This window comes from Sinocyclocheilus grahami, unplaced genomic scaffold (assembly GCF_001515645.1).
Source record: "Sinocyclocheilus grahami isolate Dianchi unplaced genomic scaffold, SAMN03320097.WGS_v1.1 scaffold192.1, whole genome shotgun sequence".
Classification (NCBI taxonomy): Eukaryota; Metazoa; Chordata; class Actinopteri; order Cypriniformes; family Cyprinidae; genus Sinocyclocheilus; species Sinocyclocheilus grahami.
In genome coordinates, this window is record NW_015505371.1 from 241,907 (window position 1) to 259,349 (window position 17,443).

A 17,443-nucleotide genomic window follows, 5' to 3' on the forward strand; every position below is an offset into this window, starting at 1 on the left:
ATTTGTTAAGCATTGTATATAGTGAATATAGTTTAAATCTCTGCATTAAAAATTTAAATAATAATAAAGATGATAAAGACGGATAAAATCACAAACTCAATGGTAACCAATAGGTAGCCTAAGAGTAATGTTCTGCAGGAACACGTTCACTTTGACCACAGTCACGTCATAGCCCGATTCGGACGGTAATTGTTTCTCATATGGACGTCTGTAAAAATAAATGTACTTATCACCTCAGTGATAAAACTCATGGATTCCGAATAGCGCTTAATGTCATTTCTTTATCCTGTTAAAGGCGGTGTTGAAGCGTCTGATATTTATATTCAGACAATTACACGCTGTTATCCCCTTACAGTTCCTACTCTCATAAAATATGCGCAATGCATGTTGACCTTTAAACCTCTATTTAACTTTCAACAACAGATATTTCAGCACAATTAATGTTTTTGCGCTGATTATTAATTGTCTCTGTTTTCCGTCTGTCTGACGCGCTGGCGCTCATTCAGTAAAGATTACAATTTAACACAGACTGTCCGGACGGACCTTTATGCAAAAATGGAAATGCTCGCGTGAATTTGTGACATTAATACAAAAGGATATGACCGTTAACTGAAAGTGTTTTTGCGCGGAGGACGCACACGCATCTGTTAAAGCGCCTGACAGGGCAAGCCATTGCGCTAATGCCTTAGTTTAAAGCTTAAAATAAAGAATTCTCATGTTTTGGGTAGCTTGGGTCACGTAACTCTCCTGTAGCATCTCATTCTGTTATCTCCACTATTTTAGATGCATTTTGTCCATAGAAATAAGTAATTCAGTGCTTTAATTTGACGCGACCGGCTGAAGTTGGACAAGTATGTAAACTCCGTTGGACGTGTCGTGCACTGTGGGCAGAACCGATTAATCGATAATGAGAATCGATTATTTTCATAATCGATAATAATCGATTTTATCGATTAGTTGTTGCAGCCCTAAACAATATAACTAAACCGAAACCATATTCACAAGGTTGTAGGGACAATTATAGAGATGTTGTCTTAAAAGATTTTATGTAATAAAAATAGTGTTCTTTGTTTGCACGTTACTATAACTGAAATCAGCCTGAGAAAGAAAACTGATTTTCTAAAGAATCTCAGCAATTCTAACTCAGCAGTGCTCTTTCTCTTCCGTTTGAATATTAAATTCAGCCAAGTTCAGACATATGAGAATGTCTTCTGAGGTCTTTAACGATAAACATATTTCATTTTACTTAGTGTTTAAGGATAAATGAAATGACTTCTGTGATGCTGAAACATCAACACTTTGCTTGCATAGCTCATTATCCATCAATTTTCTATGGTGTTCCTTTCGTGTCATGAAGGTAATTGATTATGCATGGGTGAAATGCAAATGTTAATTAAACATCTAAGCTGTGCTACAAAGACCTCAAACAGTCTTTGTAGTAAATAAACTTTTCCAAGAAGGTGAGCAATGTCAGGCAGCCGATACTTACTGTAGTTCAACTCTATTTTAGATGACTTTTTTATACTGTACATACAGCACTTATATAAAGTAACATATATTCTTGAAATTGCATCAAACATTTTTTTGTTTGTTTGTTTTGTTTACATCATAACACAATTTCAATCTAGGTATATTCAAAGTAAATCAATCTCTCATTTAAACTAAAATGGTAGGGCTGATGACTTTCATAAACTGTAATGGAAAAAAATGGATACCATTCAAACGTTCATAAACAACCTGGCACCCTAAAGAAATAAATGTCTGCACTTCACAACAATTTAAATGAGAGAGAGAGAGAGAGAGAGAGAGAGGGTTTGAAACGACATGAGGGTGAGTAATTAATGACATAATTAAAATTTTTGGGTGAACTATCCCTTTAAAGTTGGATTTTAAAACCTATTGAAATAATGAAATGATAATCGTTGGGAGTTTCCAATCACAAAATTAAGACAAACTTCAGCTACTGTCAATGGAGCATAATATGTTATCATTTACATTATTATCATTATTATTATTATTATTTAGGCTTTGCAAAGTTTGAGAATTTTCAAGTTCTGCAAAATAAGATTTTCATAAGACAAATGACTTTGACGAAACTAAGAAGGCTCAAGATTAAAAATATTTAAATTAAAATTATTTTTTTTTACTTCATTAAAATTGTTAATTGATTTGGGATGTAGAAAATATAACTTGTAAGTCCAGCACTTGAACTCAGCACGACTATTGTATGCTTTATTAATAATGAGATAGAATGAGTCAGTGTGCTTGAATAATTCAATACACTGTCTAAAACTAGACAGTTGCCATAACAGTAACTTTAAAATGTGACCTTTGGGGAAGACATCATGACATGACTGAATTCAGTGCTTTCATAGCATCCTTTCCACTAAATTACCATTATCTGGTTATTTTAAAGCAGTATGGCTGTATCCTTCACTGCCTATGGTATCTAACAATCATGCATGCAACAGCTGGCGGAAAAGAATAAAAATCATCAGAAAATGTATTTATAAATGTTATACATTTATAAATGTATGATTACATTTCCACAGAGAAATAACATTATTCCATTCCTTTTTTACTCACAATTTGTACAGTGTCCCAACTGTTTTGGAATTGGGTTTGTGTATTTCTTGGTCTAAAACCTTGCAAACAAAACCACAAAACCTACAAAAACACTGTCTTTTCAATCACTGACTGACTGGCTGGGCAGCTGCCTTCAGCTTCAGACACAGCCAGTTTGAAAACAGGAGTACAAAGACTGGGAAACAATTGAACAATTTAACACAGTTTTTGAGTTGAGGAGAGAAACTATTGGAGATATTACCTAAAATTGCATTGAAAGCTCCAAATGTACTGTACTACAAATGTACTCTTAATCAGAACTGATTGGGCTGATGCTCCATTATAAAAACATGTATGATGCACTACAGTTTGAGGGTGGTAAGAATGTTTTTGAAAGAAAATTCTCACAAAGGTTGCATTTAATTGATCATATGTTTACAATAAATAATAATAATAATTATATATATATATATATATATATAGCTGAATCTTGGTGCTTTAGAAACATTTATTTTCACTTATATTTTTACTTTTTTATTATGTTGAAATAATTCAAAATAATTTGAAACATATACTTAAAATAAAAGTCTAAAAAACATTACAAATAGGACTGAAAATTTGAAAAGTGCATCTTTTCCTAAACTTTCAACCTTTGAGGCTCTTTAGCTTTGAGAGGACTAAAACAATGATTCCTTATGACTTTCACCATGTTTTTAATTGCTTTGAGTGCTAAGACTTCATTGCAAGGGACAAAAAGTTTGTCCAGAATGTATAAAGAGTGACAGAGGAACATTTTTCAGTACTCCAATCTACCCAACCTTTCATTTCATACCCTCGTTTACTATAAAAAATTATGAGAAAATGATGGGACCATTAGACAGCAGAAAGAAAATGTATCAATCTGGGCCATTTTCAAACAAAGACGTCCCTCTACTTTCTCTCTCTTCGATGGGTTTCTAAGTTTGACAGGTTTTTTTTTCTAGGGCCAACCGAAAGAAGATGAGAACCATGAAATGGCAGCTTTGAAAAACGCAAGATGAGAAAGATAACTATAATTAATGTGCCTGAGAAAAGCCTTGACACATACTCTGTTCCGCATACTGAGACTCAGGCTAATTATGACACAGTTGTGTTAGTCAGCAGATGTTCCTGTACATGACAAATTGCCCTAACCACATTCCATCATTTCTTTATTAAGCTACAGATCAGTGCTTCATGGTGCTGCAAGACTGTGTGCCAAAGGCTACTGAGAAAGTGTTAGTATCAATGCTTAGAAACAAATGAATTAAAGTAATAGTGCACCCAAAAAAAAATTACAGTGAAAAAAGAAAATGTTCAATGAATACTGAAACGAATGACTTCTTATTGGTCTTTTCCTCACGCAGAATTATTGTATGACTTAAAAAGACTTTTGATATATAATGCACAAGTCATATGGACTACTTTTATGGTGCTTTTATGATCTTTTTATGTTTATTTTAGAGTTTGATGTTGTCAGTATTCTTTAAACCTCACATGGGCTATTTTACACCGTAAATCTATGATCCAAACGTGTATTTCTAGAAGTACACTACCTTTTTATTTGATGTTGTCAGTATTCTTTAAACCTCACATGGGCTATTTTACACCTTAAATCTATGATCCAAACGTGTATTTCTAGAAGTACACTACCTTTTTTAAAAAATGGGGTCGGTAAAGTTTTATAATGTTTTTGAAATACATCTCTTCTGCTTACCAAGGCTACATTTATTTGATAAAAATATAGTAAAAACAGTAATACTGTGAATTATTACTATAGTTTATTACAAATGTTTTCTATTTGAATACATTTTCAAATGTAATTTATTCCTGTGATGGCAAAGCTACATTTTCAGCATCATTACTCCAGTCTTCAGTGTCACATGATCCTTCAGAAATCATGCTAATATGCTGATTTTATGTTAAAAAAACATTTCTTATTATTATCAATGTTGAAATGAGAATTCATTTGAAACATTTTATAACATCTCAAATATCTTTACTGATACTTTTAATTTAATGCATCCTTGCTGAATAAAAAATATTAATTTATTTCTAAAAATAAAAAATACTTACTGACCTTAAGTAGTGTTTGGTATGTACTATGAATATACAGTGAGAAATCACTTTCACTCTAGAACTGTGGCAACTTCCACTGTGCTAAATTTAACACATTAGCCTTATTCGCATATCACAGCAGACTTTTTATTTTTCTCAAGGGACAAATGCCAAACGTCAAAGGTAACATCGCTGCTCGTTTCAGCTGCTGTTCTGCGACCTCAGATCCTAATGCCCCTTAGCTTGCAACTGAAGTAAAGGTTGTAAACAAGCTTAATAATCTTCAACAAAAAAAACATGTAAATGCTATTTGGTAAATCATATTGCAAATTACATTTTAAAATATATTAAATAGAAAACAGAAGGCAGGGACTTTTCAAAAACATTTCAAAAACATACCAACCTCAAACTTTTGAACAATAGTGTACTTCACATAGCTTGCAATACTTCAAGCTCAAAATTGGAAGGACTTTTACCAGACTCTTCTTCTAAGTATGTTGGAATCCAGAGATAGAGATAACAGATACATGATTAAGACATCTTGCTCTAATCTTATGGTTCATCCTCAGCTTGTTCCCTCTGTCCTGATGAATTCTGTCAGATATTTCCCGCTGGACCTCTCAATCACCAGTGAACTCAGAACTGTTAAAAAATACAGCAGAAACACACACTCCCCCATTCGCCACTACTGGGCAATCACAACTCACACTTATTATGTTTAAACTCATTCTCTGATGCACAGATGTAAATAATGTCAATTTCAAAACCCCTTCAGATCAACAGCAATGATCGTCACCCCAATAAGATAAACACAAGCTTGAAACGATTAAAAAATATACTCGCCGATGCAACTTTGAAACAGTCATTAAAGGTTTGCAGTATATTTTCATATTCATTCTACGCGTTCAAGTCACTCAATGTCATATTTAATTTCTGAATTATAATGACAGTGTGAAATCCAAGCTAGTCAGAGTTATATGCATTTCTTTCCGATGCATCTCAGATGTCTAGCCCAAGATACATGGATGGAGATTACAAATACACAAATAGAGAGAGAGGTAGAAAGCATAGATATGTATACGTAGATGCCTCATTAGCGACTGTTTCTATGGGCCGCTATACGTAAGCTGTCCGCCATTTTCGAAGGGTCGACTTGACATGGGCTGCATACGCGTTCCAAGATAGGAAGGCATCAAGGCACGTCCGAATTCAATGTTAGCTTCAGTTCCTGTCTCCTGAGATGCCTTCATCTGGCCGGTTTTTGAAGGCAGCATAGATGTATCCTTCGCTGCCTTTGATATCCCATAGAACTGGGTTTGTTGCTCCCTCAGCTAAGTAAAGTATTGCTAGCTGTTCCAGCTTTGGAACATGCTGCAGGTCGAGCCTCCTCTCTTTTGAGAACTAGGGATGCTGCTCCCTCAGCTAAGTAACTGCTAGCTGTTCCACCTTTGGAACATGCTGCAGGTCGAGCCTCCTCTCTTTTGAGAACTAGGGGTGCTGCTCCCTCAGCTAAGTAACTGCTAGCTGTTCCACCTTTGGAACATGCTGTAGGTTGAGCTCCCTCTCGATTGAGAGCTGGATGTTTGCTCCCTCAGCTACAGATTTACTGCTAGCCACTCCAGCATTATAAGCCTTAAGATCGAGTTGATGACTTCTCAAACATAGCGTTTTGGGATGCACCATTTCCATCTATGGGCTGCTCTTTCAGAGTGCCACGAGAACCCCTTAGAACGGTATTGTTTAAAATCCATGTTATGGTAAGTGTGCACGTGAAGTCTTTGTACACTTTCTAAAATCCACACTGTGGTAAGTTCGCACGCTAGTACTCTGCGTTCTTTTCTAGAATCCTGTATGGTAAGAGCTACGCGCAGCAGCTTCGTGCTCTTTCTGAGTGGTTTAAAACCCCGGTTCCGCCTCAACCTATGTATCCTCTAGATACCTACTTTAACAGGGTGTTGCTACTAGGGGTCTGTTGAGACAGTTCCTTTAGCATATACAGAGAAACGTGCGGTAGCCCCTGTGTGACAGGCCAAGACTAGTATGATTCTAGGATCTTGGTCGTATTCCCTTAAAGGAATCTATTCCTGATTCTAAGCCTTGAGCTTTAACCGGGCCCAGGAGTTCTGGCCATAGCAGATAAGTATTTTTTGGGTATGTAGCCTAGGCCTTTGGCCGTAGAGAATAATGTCACTGACAGCCATCTAACGTCAAAGGGGCAACTCCCATGGCAATATGGTAGAGTTGGTACTTAGTGCTCGCCATGTCTCAGGTTCATTATGTATCCATGATTCCCTGAGTAGGGAACGAGACACTGCGTCCTCTAGGTTTCTTGCCATGCTGCGGACACAAGATTCAGACGAAGAAGTGGATGATGTGTTCTCCCGGCGCCTATTTATACTATAGTCGCACCGGTATTGACGTCATGGCTGTCGCCGGCCAACGTGTTGTTGGTGTTTTTCAATGTATGCTTCAGACACGGGTCACGACGAGGCGTTCCCCATAGTAACCCCTAGAGGACGCAGTGTCTCGTTCCCTACTCAGGGAACCATGGTTACATAAGTAACCTGAGATGTTCTTCGGGAATTTAAATCCCGGTGGTTTTTACAACCATTGACTGTGCAGGATTTTGGCATCTTCGAATATTCATTGATTATTATGGTGAATGACGTCAAGTTGACCGTTAGAGATGGCGGACGCGTCTACGTGCTTGGCACAGTCGAATGGGGAATCGACCTATACATATCTATGGTAGAAACAGACAAACGCATTTTATACACAGGCCTCACCTTACCTGGATTGTTGCAATCACTCCAAAACCTTTTTAAAATGCAGCTTATATACAACTTGCACATCCTTATTTGTGCATATATTGCCTAGAGAAAATATGATATTTAATATTGACAGCATATATATAACAAATGTACAATTTATTTAAACACAATCCCATATCATTTACTTGATCAGTAAATGATGGAGATAATTCGTCTAATAAAAAAAAGAATATGGCAAACATATTGATATATAATGAAATTATATATAATGAAATGCAAATGGGACCAATCATTTCCATAAATGTCCATAAAATTCAGGTGTACTCTGGTCACGTGCACTATGGCTATTGTTAGCTCAAAATGTGACAACGTAATTGTAATTTTACAATTATTATTCTATGAACATCAAAGGATTCTGAAAATCTGTACAGCTCTAAAGTACACAAGTAAAAGTGCTTACATTTTGGAAGCTGTTCATAAGTTTTTACTGAACATAATTTATACAAATATAAAGATGTATGTGCTTTAAAATTATATGACAAATACGAATAATGAATACTAATGAGATCAAGTTGCACATTCTTACCACAATTCTCACACTGTAAAATGAACTGTTATTTATTTATTTTGGCTGCAGAAGCTCATACTGCTTCAAAAATTAATCATATCATGTCTAGGCACAGAAAAAAGCATACCGTTCATCTCTACATTAAGCTCACAAAGATCTTTTAATGTTTATTAAACACTTTCTTCTTGATTTAAACAAAATGGTCTTACTTACTAAGATATAAGCTTTGATACATATTTCATCAAAACTATCTAAAATCCATAAACAAAGTTCTGGATGATAGGGTCCATCACTTGTAGAGTCAAAAGCTTTGTGAACATTAATACTTGCAAAATGTATGTTTATGTTGCTTCAAAAAACAAACAAAAAAAACCTGTTAATACCGCTTCAAGAGTACTAGATGATTGAGACTAACCTCTTATTTAACTTCCTGATTATGTTTCATTAAGAAGATCTATTTTGAAATATAATGCATTATTCATCCGTCCCTCTATGAACTACTGCACACTCAAGCATACCTGAATAACAATGTATCTAGTTTTGTAAATGTTTAAGCACAGCATTTGCATATACTTAATTATATAATTTCTATGATGTATTTTTTATTCATGTAGGGCTATGAATATGCAAAGCATGCATACTGCATGAATGCATCAAGATATACTACACTTTTATATGTAACAAGACATACTTCAAAAGACTCTACATGCAGTGCAATGAAGAAGCAAAAAGAGATAGATAGATAGATAGATAGATAGATAGATAGATAGATAGATAGATAGATAGATAGATAGATAGACAGATAGACAGATAGACAGATGATAGAACTATCAGTTAATGCACATCATTATTTCCTCACTGCTTTTTCATTACATTTCAGTGCAGAAAATGTACCACATACAGTAAATCCAATCACTTTCCAATCACATGCCTGCAGGGAACTGGTGGGGCGTGACCAAGGTTACGGGGTCCACTGAGATACAGTTAATCAATTATTACATTAGCACATTCATCTTTGTTAAATCTCCATACACCCTTTGCTGTTTTAAATCAATTTATTTTGGCTTATCATTATGGCACCCTCATAGACCTCCCACAGTCCTTTCACAGATTGGTTGATGCATATTGCACGGAAAACTGGAATGCGCTTGTGAAAAACTGCAAACTTCAATGAGACTGGAAACACAAATGTTTAAAAGGAACAGTCTTAAAAATATGAGTGTTTGTGAAAAGGAACCTATCACTGGATTGGGGAAAGTTTGCATAATTCATGTTGCAAAAAAAAAAAAAGGATTAGGGTTGTACTTCAGTGTGACACAAATTTTGTCCCATTTAAAATGCTAACCTGCCAACCCCACAAAATGAAAAGATTGTGCAAGGGCTAATGCATCCAACATTATTTTACTAGTTTTATTTAATGGTACCTTGGTTAAAAATATACAGTTCTACAATGAAATTGTAAATTACTTATAAATAATGACTTGGTAATTGGTTTGTAATGAATGGACACTGAATCAATGCACACGGCATTCTGCATTATCAGCCAACTAAACAAAATGGATAGGATAGATTTTCATCTTGTGCATTGCTAAAACAAAACAAAAGTGACACATTCAGCATACGAGAATTAATGATAATTTGCTCACTGAATCCTTTAACCAATTTATCAGAGACTAAAGTATTTTCAGCAGTTGCCTGGAGTCACATATCCAACTGTGCATCAAGATCTTGTTGATGTGCTGTTCTTTTAAACTAGAAGACTATTAATCATATACTGAGATGGCTGATACTTGCAATAAAAGAAAATCAATTTAATATAAACAATCGTAACTTGTAACGAGAAACAAAGACCTTTGGAGACATTACCTTCTCAAAAAAAAATTTTTAATGAGAAAAAAACTAAATTCTCCTTAAAAGAACTCAACAATGTCTCAGACTGTGCTCAGATTTCCCAAAGTATCAAAGAAACATCAGGGGTTTTAATATGCACTCAAATTTCTGAGCTGTACCATTCAAACTCACTGAATATTTTTTTAGGAAAAGCATCTGAGACAAAGTTGACAATTAAATTAAACATAAGTACAACTAAGAACTACATTATTTCTCATGCTATGAAAGAGAAACTCTTGAGTATTAAAATGTTCTATTGAGTATTATATTAGTATTGCTAAACTCAAAAGCAAAAATTACTGTATAAAATACTTGCTGAAGGTACTTGGGGTCTAATAAACTGGTGGGATGACAAAGCAGTTTGTTAGCTGGCAAGATTAATGTAATGCTTTGTTTATTTGGTACTGCAAAACTCATAATCAAAAGAAAGCCTTGTGAGATATTTTAGATTCGCTGGATTACTAAGAGAGAATCCAACCTCCAAACAACAGTCCCAGTCTTATCTCCAGCTAACAAAACAATCACAATCTAATCACTTCAGTTCACAAAAGCTACACGAATGAAGTTTTCTACAAGAAGAAAAGCCACACAGAAGTCAATTTAGGCACTAAAAAAAATTACTTTGAGATGAGGAAAAAAACCTGATATGCAGACAAAAGATGATTTTAAATAGACTCATCCACCTCCATAATGGATGACTGTGTGTGGTGCATTGCTCTAACTTCAGTTTCTAAAATTAATACGATTCTAAATCAAAGCTACACACCATTATCAATGACAAAATGTACATAAGTCCACAGATAGACGCTCTGAGGATTTTACAATCTGACAAAGCTCTTGAGGTTCAAAGCATTCATGGCAAAAATGACAAATGGCTTTCTTTGTGGCGTCACCCAGAGTCAAAATGTTTCCATGTCCCTGTCTTTCATCCTCATGAGAGAATGGATGAGAGAGAGACAGAATGAGATTGACTGCGGGTGGGTCCGCATCTCCACTTTCGGTTTATATAGAGATTCAATTGTTTATCCAAAACTTCATTATCTATCAAATCTCAAAGGCACTTTTTCTTCTCTTTCTAGTTTGAAAAAATGCTTTTATCATCTTTCGAGAGCTCAAGTACAGCTCATCATTTCATTCACTTGGCCTTTAATCTATATCCAACTTTTCACCGAACAGCGAGAGCAAGCGTCTTCAAGCCAGTGCTAAGCCTGGATAATTCATCCCTATCTTTTACAGTGATATCCGACAGTGACCTTTCTGGCCCTGAAAAGGCTTTGATAACTCAGTTACAACAAGCGGAATGCGATCAGAAAGGTGGGAGTGGATTCTCATTCATACATACTACCAATCTCAGGGATTTGGAAAAGCATTAGAGGATCTCTCACTTCCTGTCTGTCCTGTTCTGCTTGACTCACCACACAGGTCTAAGCAAATGTCTTAAGATATTTTGTACACTGTGACATTTCCCTTCGTCCTGACCTTTTCCTCCTAACATTCCCCCATTCTCCATTGTACAAAGGCCGCAAAAGCAAGAAAGACAAGGTTAAACGCGGTGCCCATCACTGTAGGGGCCAAATGGTGACACTTAAGATTGAGTTTGATACAGTCGCTGTGACAGTTGCCGTGAGAAAGTTGCCGAATGGCTGGGCATGCACTGTTTCTGACAAGTATGACATTATAAAACTGCCTACATAACCACTAGGGCCATTGTAACAGGTTGTGACATTGCTTGAGTAGATGATTACTGAGGAATCAATGGGAAATTACCACCTCTATGCAAGGTAAACAGCATTGTGGGTTTTCTCTTGTAAAAAAAAAAAAAAAATCATTAGCAATTGTTACCAAGTCAAGGAATGTTATTTGATTTTGGGGTGGGAGGATAATTACAACTTAATTGGTTCTTCATCAGTACTTTCTCACCAGATACCTCTGAGACTAGTAGAAAACAATCCTGTGGGGAAATAAATAAATTGGGGCTTGTGACTGAAGTCTGATGATAAACCAAGCTGTTTAACTGCTAGGCTTTCCCTTACTGAGAGAGATGGATGAGATGGTAAATTAAATATGACAATTCGTACAGATGAAAATGGCAGAAATCCTTGTTTCAATCTGACTGATTATGCATTATTATCAGAATTCAGCAGTGGAGGTGAAGTCAACTGACATGGTTGCACCTCACACAGTCATAGAATGAAGAAAGGAGAGAGAGGTGGAGAAAAGGAGCAGAAATAGTTAGAATCTGGAAGGAAGAAACAAAGCACAAGAATCAAAAGATGAAATGCAAAAAAAAAAAAGAAGAAAGAAAGAAGGATAGGAGATGAGAAATATTGAAAGAATAACAGATACCAGGGAAAAAGCAGAACAGGGACAATATACTCTTATGCTATAGGATACCTCAAATCTTGTTTCTTTATTGCTGTATGCTCTAAATATCTCACTGCAAGTCATTCTCAAGGCAACCTATAGATCTATGAATAAACAGTCCAAAAGAAGAAATAGTTGTGTCAACATGAAGAATTGCCGTAGTGTAGCAAAAGCTTGGGGGCAGACGGTGCAGTACGATTTATCACACAGTAGCTTTTTCTTTCTTTCTTTCTTTCTTTCTTTCTTTCTTTCTTTCTTTCTTTCTTTCTTTCTTTCTTTCTTTCTTTTCTGAATGGGTGTGAAGACCTAAGCTCTATATAACAAAGATAACTTTTATAGTGTATTATATTATATTACACTATGTCTCTATTCACAGCTTAGGTCAATCAAAATGTATGTCCAAGATTGTGAACCGTTCTGTAAATGTTACACTGTTCAGAGCTGAGATAAAAGTGTAAAACAAAATCTGTCACCGTAATCAATATGATTATAACATCTGCCTGGAGGAACATTATCTTAATCAGATCCAAAGTAAGATATATTACTTTTTTTTTTTTTTTTAAGCGCCCTGATATCATAAAACATTGTAGTACGTTGAGTTTCTATAGTTAAACCAATAAATCAATACAACATTGATGCACTGCATAGCCTTCTCATCAGTTCTATGTGCAGACCACCTGTTCCATTTGTCCCCTTAACTTCATTTGTTATCCAAGCAGTAAAAATCTATAAATATCTTTCTTGGAGGACATGAATCTCATTGCAGCTGTATTGAGTGTGCTTGGATTAAGATGCTTATCTTGGATCAAGTTTATCTGCTTTTGAGTGCCACATATGACAAACCTTACACCATAAGTAAACTGGAGAACACAGACAGAAACAATGTAAGACATAAACTATGCTGTTATTATTATGGGCACTATACAGTCAATGCCACAAGTTATGGAATTTGTTTGTTAATTTATGATACCTAAGCACTCTCCAATTAGATATTTAAATATACACACACACATTTGTTTATTGTCCAACACAGTGGGGACTTTCCATTGACTATTGTTTTTATACTAAATTCAAGATATTTCCGATCCCCTAACTCCTCCACTCAAACTGAACTCTTTTGCATTTATTTTTTATTTTATTTTAATTAAAACATTGTTTAGTATGTTTATCCAGCTGTTTTCCTTGTGGTGACCGTTGGCTGGTCCCCGCGATGTAGCCAAACTTGACCCACTCACTCTCACACACACTACACAGTCAAAACCGATGTTATGTGAAAATTGTGCACACAAGAAAGGAAACATGGGATGCGTTTTAAAACCTACTAAGTTGCTTACCTTACCTAGACAGTATTTTGCAGCATCACAGGTGCCTTCACAGAATTTTTGCAGAATTCTGGCACATGCAGCTTAAGTATGTAGGGAGCACTGTAGGATTTGAGATGCAGCCTTGATGTGGCCCTCTTATTTCTTTTACAGTGAATTTTGATATCTGAGTGTAGCTATGTTATTGCCTACCTTGTTCATCTTCCTTCAAAATGATATACTTTAATCACTTTATACTGGAAAGCAGAGTCCTCCTTAAGCCAATTAAATTATAATTACGAGATCAAAGTAAAGATTTAGGTGAGCCTAGGAGGTATTTAAGTATTATTACTATATACTATAAGACGAACCGACTGTGCGAAGAAAATTACAGGGAAAAAATCGACCCCTTGAAAGTCACACGTGGCTAAAAGGGTAATAGCAAACAAAATTTAATAATTATTCACCAATAATCACCAATCTATTAAAAGCAACGAAAAATGCATCAGTTGAGCTCATGGGTCAAAAACTTGAGATGATTTAAAACTATTTTTGAAATGAAAAGCACGTCAAAGATGCATCAACTGTTAACAGTGAAAGTGATCGGAGTTTGTTAGACATCGTGAAAACAGACCACTTTCAAGGTGTAGCCTATACAAGGTGAAGCACAATAACTCACCCGACACTCCGCACATCAAGATGCTGGCGATGTGAACTTGCATGGTAACGGCGACGGAAGATGTTGAAACCTCTGTGCGCGCTGTCTGTTTTTCCCTGGCTTGTCAAAAAGAAGACTTGTTTAGTTCCTTGTTGCCAGCCTCCTCTAACAAATTGAAAGAAAGTTGTGCGCTAATTAGGATTCGGACAGATCCGACTGATCTGCGGAGATGCTCAGTGCGCTCCTTTGCGCGCACGGACTGAGTATGGATCGCAGAGAGCGCACGCACATGCACAACGCATAGACACCTAGGGGAGGGACTTGCAATGAACTACATCGCTTTTCTTCAAATCGACGAACACGTGAGGTGAGGCTTACTAGAGCTGTGTTTAGTAACCAAAATGTTTTTTTTAAAGTAGACACAGTGGTATATAAAATTATGTGATACTTCATAAGTAGCCTATGATGACGACGCATCTTAGAGATTAGAGTACCACCCAAACTTCTTGTCAGCAGGCTTCTTTCATTTTATTGCCTACCCCTTTCTCAGTTGCTGTCAAAATGCTGTCTAGACGATATTTCAGCAGGACAAGCATGACTCACACTCTCTGCCCTGTGATTGCTACCCATTCACCGACATCTACATGACATTTCTCTCATGAATGGCAAAATGTCCTAAAACCCTGGCTGAAGGAACATTGTAGCAGCTTGTCCTTGTGCAACAGCCAGAACTTGACCTTCAGACAGTCAAGTCCAGTTTTGGGTCAGCTGCTCTTGGGGAAACTGTCCCATTATCATGCCAGACAGTGGTGATCAAAGAGGATTGTGTTAAAGCCACAGATGGAGGCACTGTCTGCAAGAGAGAGAGAGAGAGAGAGAGAGAGAGAGAGAGAATGAAGCAATTCAGCATTACATCACTTACTCACCAATAGATCCTCTGCAGTGAATGGGTGCCATCAAAATGAGAGTTCAAACACCTATTCACTGCAGGGGACCCACTGGTGTGCACATGATTTAATGCAGAATTTCTCCAAATCTGTTCCGATGACTTTGAGTAATTGACAAGAGAAACCCCTGAGTGGCACCTGAAAATCTAGAGTGGTCATTTTGGCAATCTGACACCATTTATTTTAATCTCTCAATTGTTTTTTGCCTGGTATATAATAAATGCTGAATTCAATCTCTCTGTCGGTTTGGCAGCAACCCTATTTAAACTCTAATAAATGCAAACCAGAGAGCTGATTTTCCAGAGCAGGTAATCTCAGGGAGGGATGCGTATTTCCACAGGAGCTTCACCACTGCTGTGGTTTCTGGGCATAATGAAGAAATTCATATATGTTCTAAGCAATTGCTTTTAGACACATCAATGAAAATTCAATTATGAGGAAGCAAATAATTGAAATAATCTTTCTCACACAAAATGTGCCAAAAACATCGGTTTCTATTCTATTAGCTATATGGTTGCTTAGAGATAGAGGAAGCTGTGACATATACACATCTTCCTTGTAGCAACAAGTTCCCGACATCTACACCAATAGATGACATTTCCCAGCATGCCTTGCACCTAACCATCTGCACTTTAACTCAGTTTTCCCTTCTCACTAGCATTCTGTCAGATCCATTAGTCTTTATTAGCACAAGAGGTGAATAAAAGATGCTCGTTAGAGAACTCCTGATTGTCTCTCCTTAGTGTAATTGAAATAGCTTGAATACATTATGTACCCCATCCAGAGCAGAACTGAACAATTTTGTTTAAATGAAAAATAGATTAAATTTGAACTTTTAAGCAAGCAAAATTAAAATGGAATGATATCTATATAATTCCTTTTGAATTTATGGACCATTGAGGAAAATCACTTGAACACAAAATGCTTTGATTTACTCAGTATATAATATATAATATCATCCATCCATATCAACATATTAAATAATCCATCAGTTTTTATGCCTTTTTTTTTTAAAGCTGAAAATGTGAAAAGTGAATTGCAAGATATAGGGCCCTATTTTAACAATCTAAGTGCATGGTCTAAAGCGCACGGCACAATTGCGCTTAGGGCATGTCCGAATATACTTTTGCTAGTTTAAGGACGAGAAAAAAGGTTGGTGCACCTGGCTCATGGTCTAAAAGGGTAGTCCCTATTCTCTTAATGAGTAATGGGTGTGTTTTGGGCGTAACGTGCTATGTGAGAGACCGTATTTGACTGTGTATACCTATGTCTGTTTTTAGTTTAACTGTAATCCTAAAATTGACATTTTATCCTTTTAATATAAGCAAGCCAATCTGTCCTACTTTTGGTATTCAAAACATTCTTAACTCAGAAGTACAACTGTTGAAACACTACTGTCCTGCAAGGAGTTACCGTCCTGTCTGTGTCACACTGTGAAAATGGCCTTTTGAGAAAGATGTATTATACAATCATCCCACTGCAGTGGAAGCTACAGGGACGTCGTCAATCAATATGAACTTTTTTTCCTTTGTTTTTAAATTAATAATAGCTCAGCAAGTCATGAAAACAAGTAGGAAAGAAAAAGAAAAAGAAAAAAAATCCTGAATAAGTACAATCGCATGAACAGTTCACCCAAAAGAAACCATTTTTGGACATATCAGCATGAATATGGTTGAGTGATTGTCAGTTTCATTCTTCTTGGATCAAACATCATGTGCCCATCAAAAGACTAGGATAGAAATTGATGTAATTTAAGCACTGACACACACACACACACACACACACACACACACAGGTGTTGAGGATTCTGCATGATTGATTCAGTGAGAAACCTCAACCATTATCCAGATAGACACAGCTCCGGGTTGTGCTTGTTAACACCTCTAGTTTGCATATGATGCACACACACACACACACACACACACACACACACACACACAGGTGTTGAGGATTCTGCATGATTGATTCAGTGAGAAACCTCAACCATTATCCAGATAGACACAGCTCCGGGTTGTACTTGTTAACACCTCTAGTTTGCATATGATGCAATTTCAAATTGTCCTTTCTCTTTGGAGTGTTACAAGCTGTTTGTGCATAGATAAGATCCCTAAAGTCGCAATGACTAAAATCTCAAACCCAAAGAGATATTCTTTATAAAAGTTAAGACTTGTCCACGCCCTCCTAAAACGGTTCCGCCCAAATGTTTCACACAAAGAAAGAAGGCGTAACTTTTATTCTCGCTGTAGTATTGTTGTGAAAGTGAAACTACTTTGTTTGGCCTTCCAAAAGAGGATGATATATCA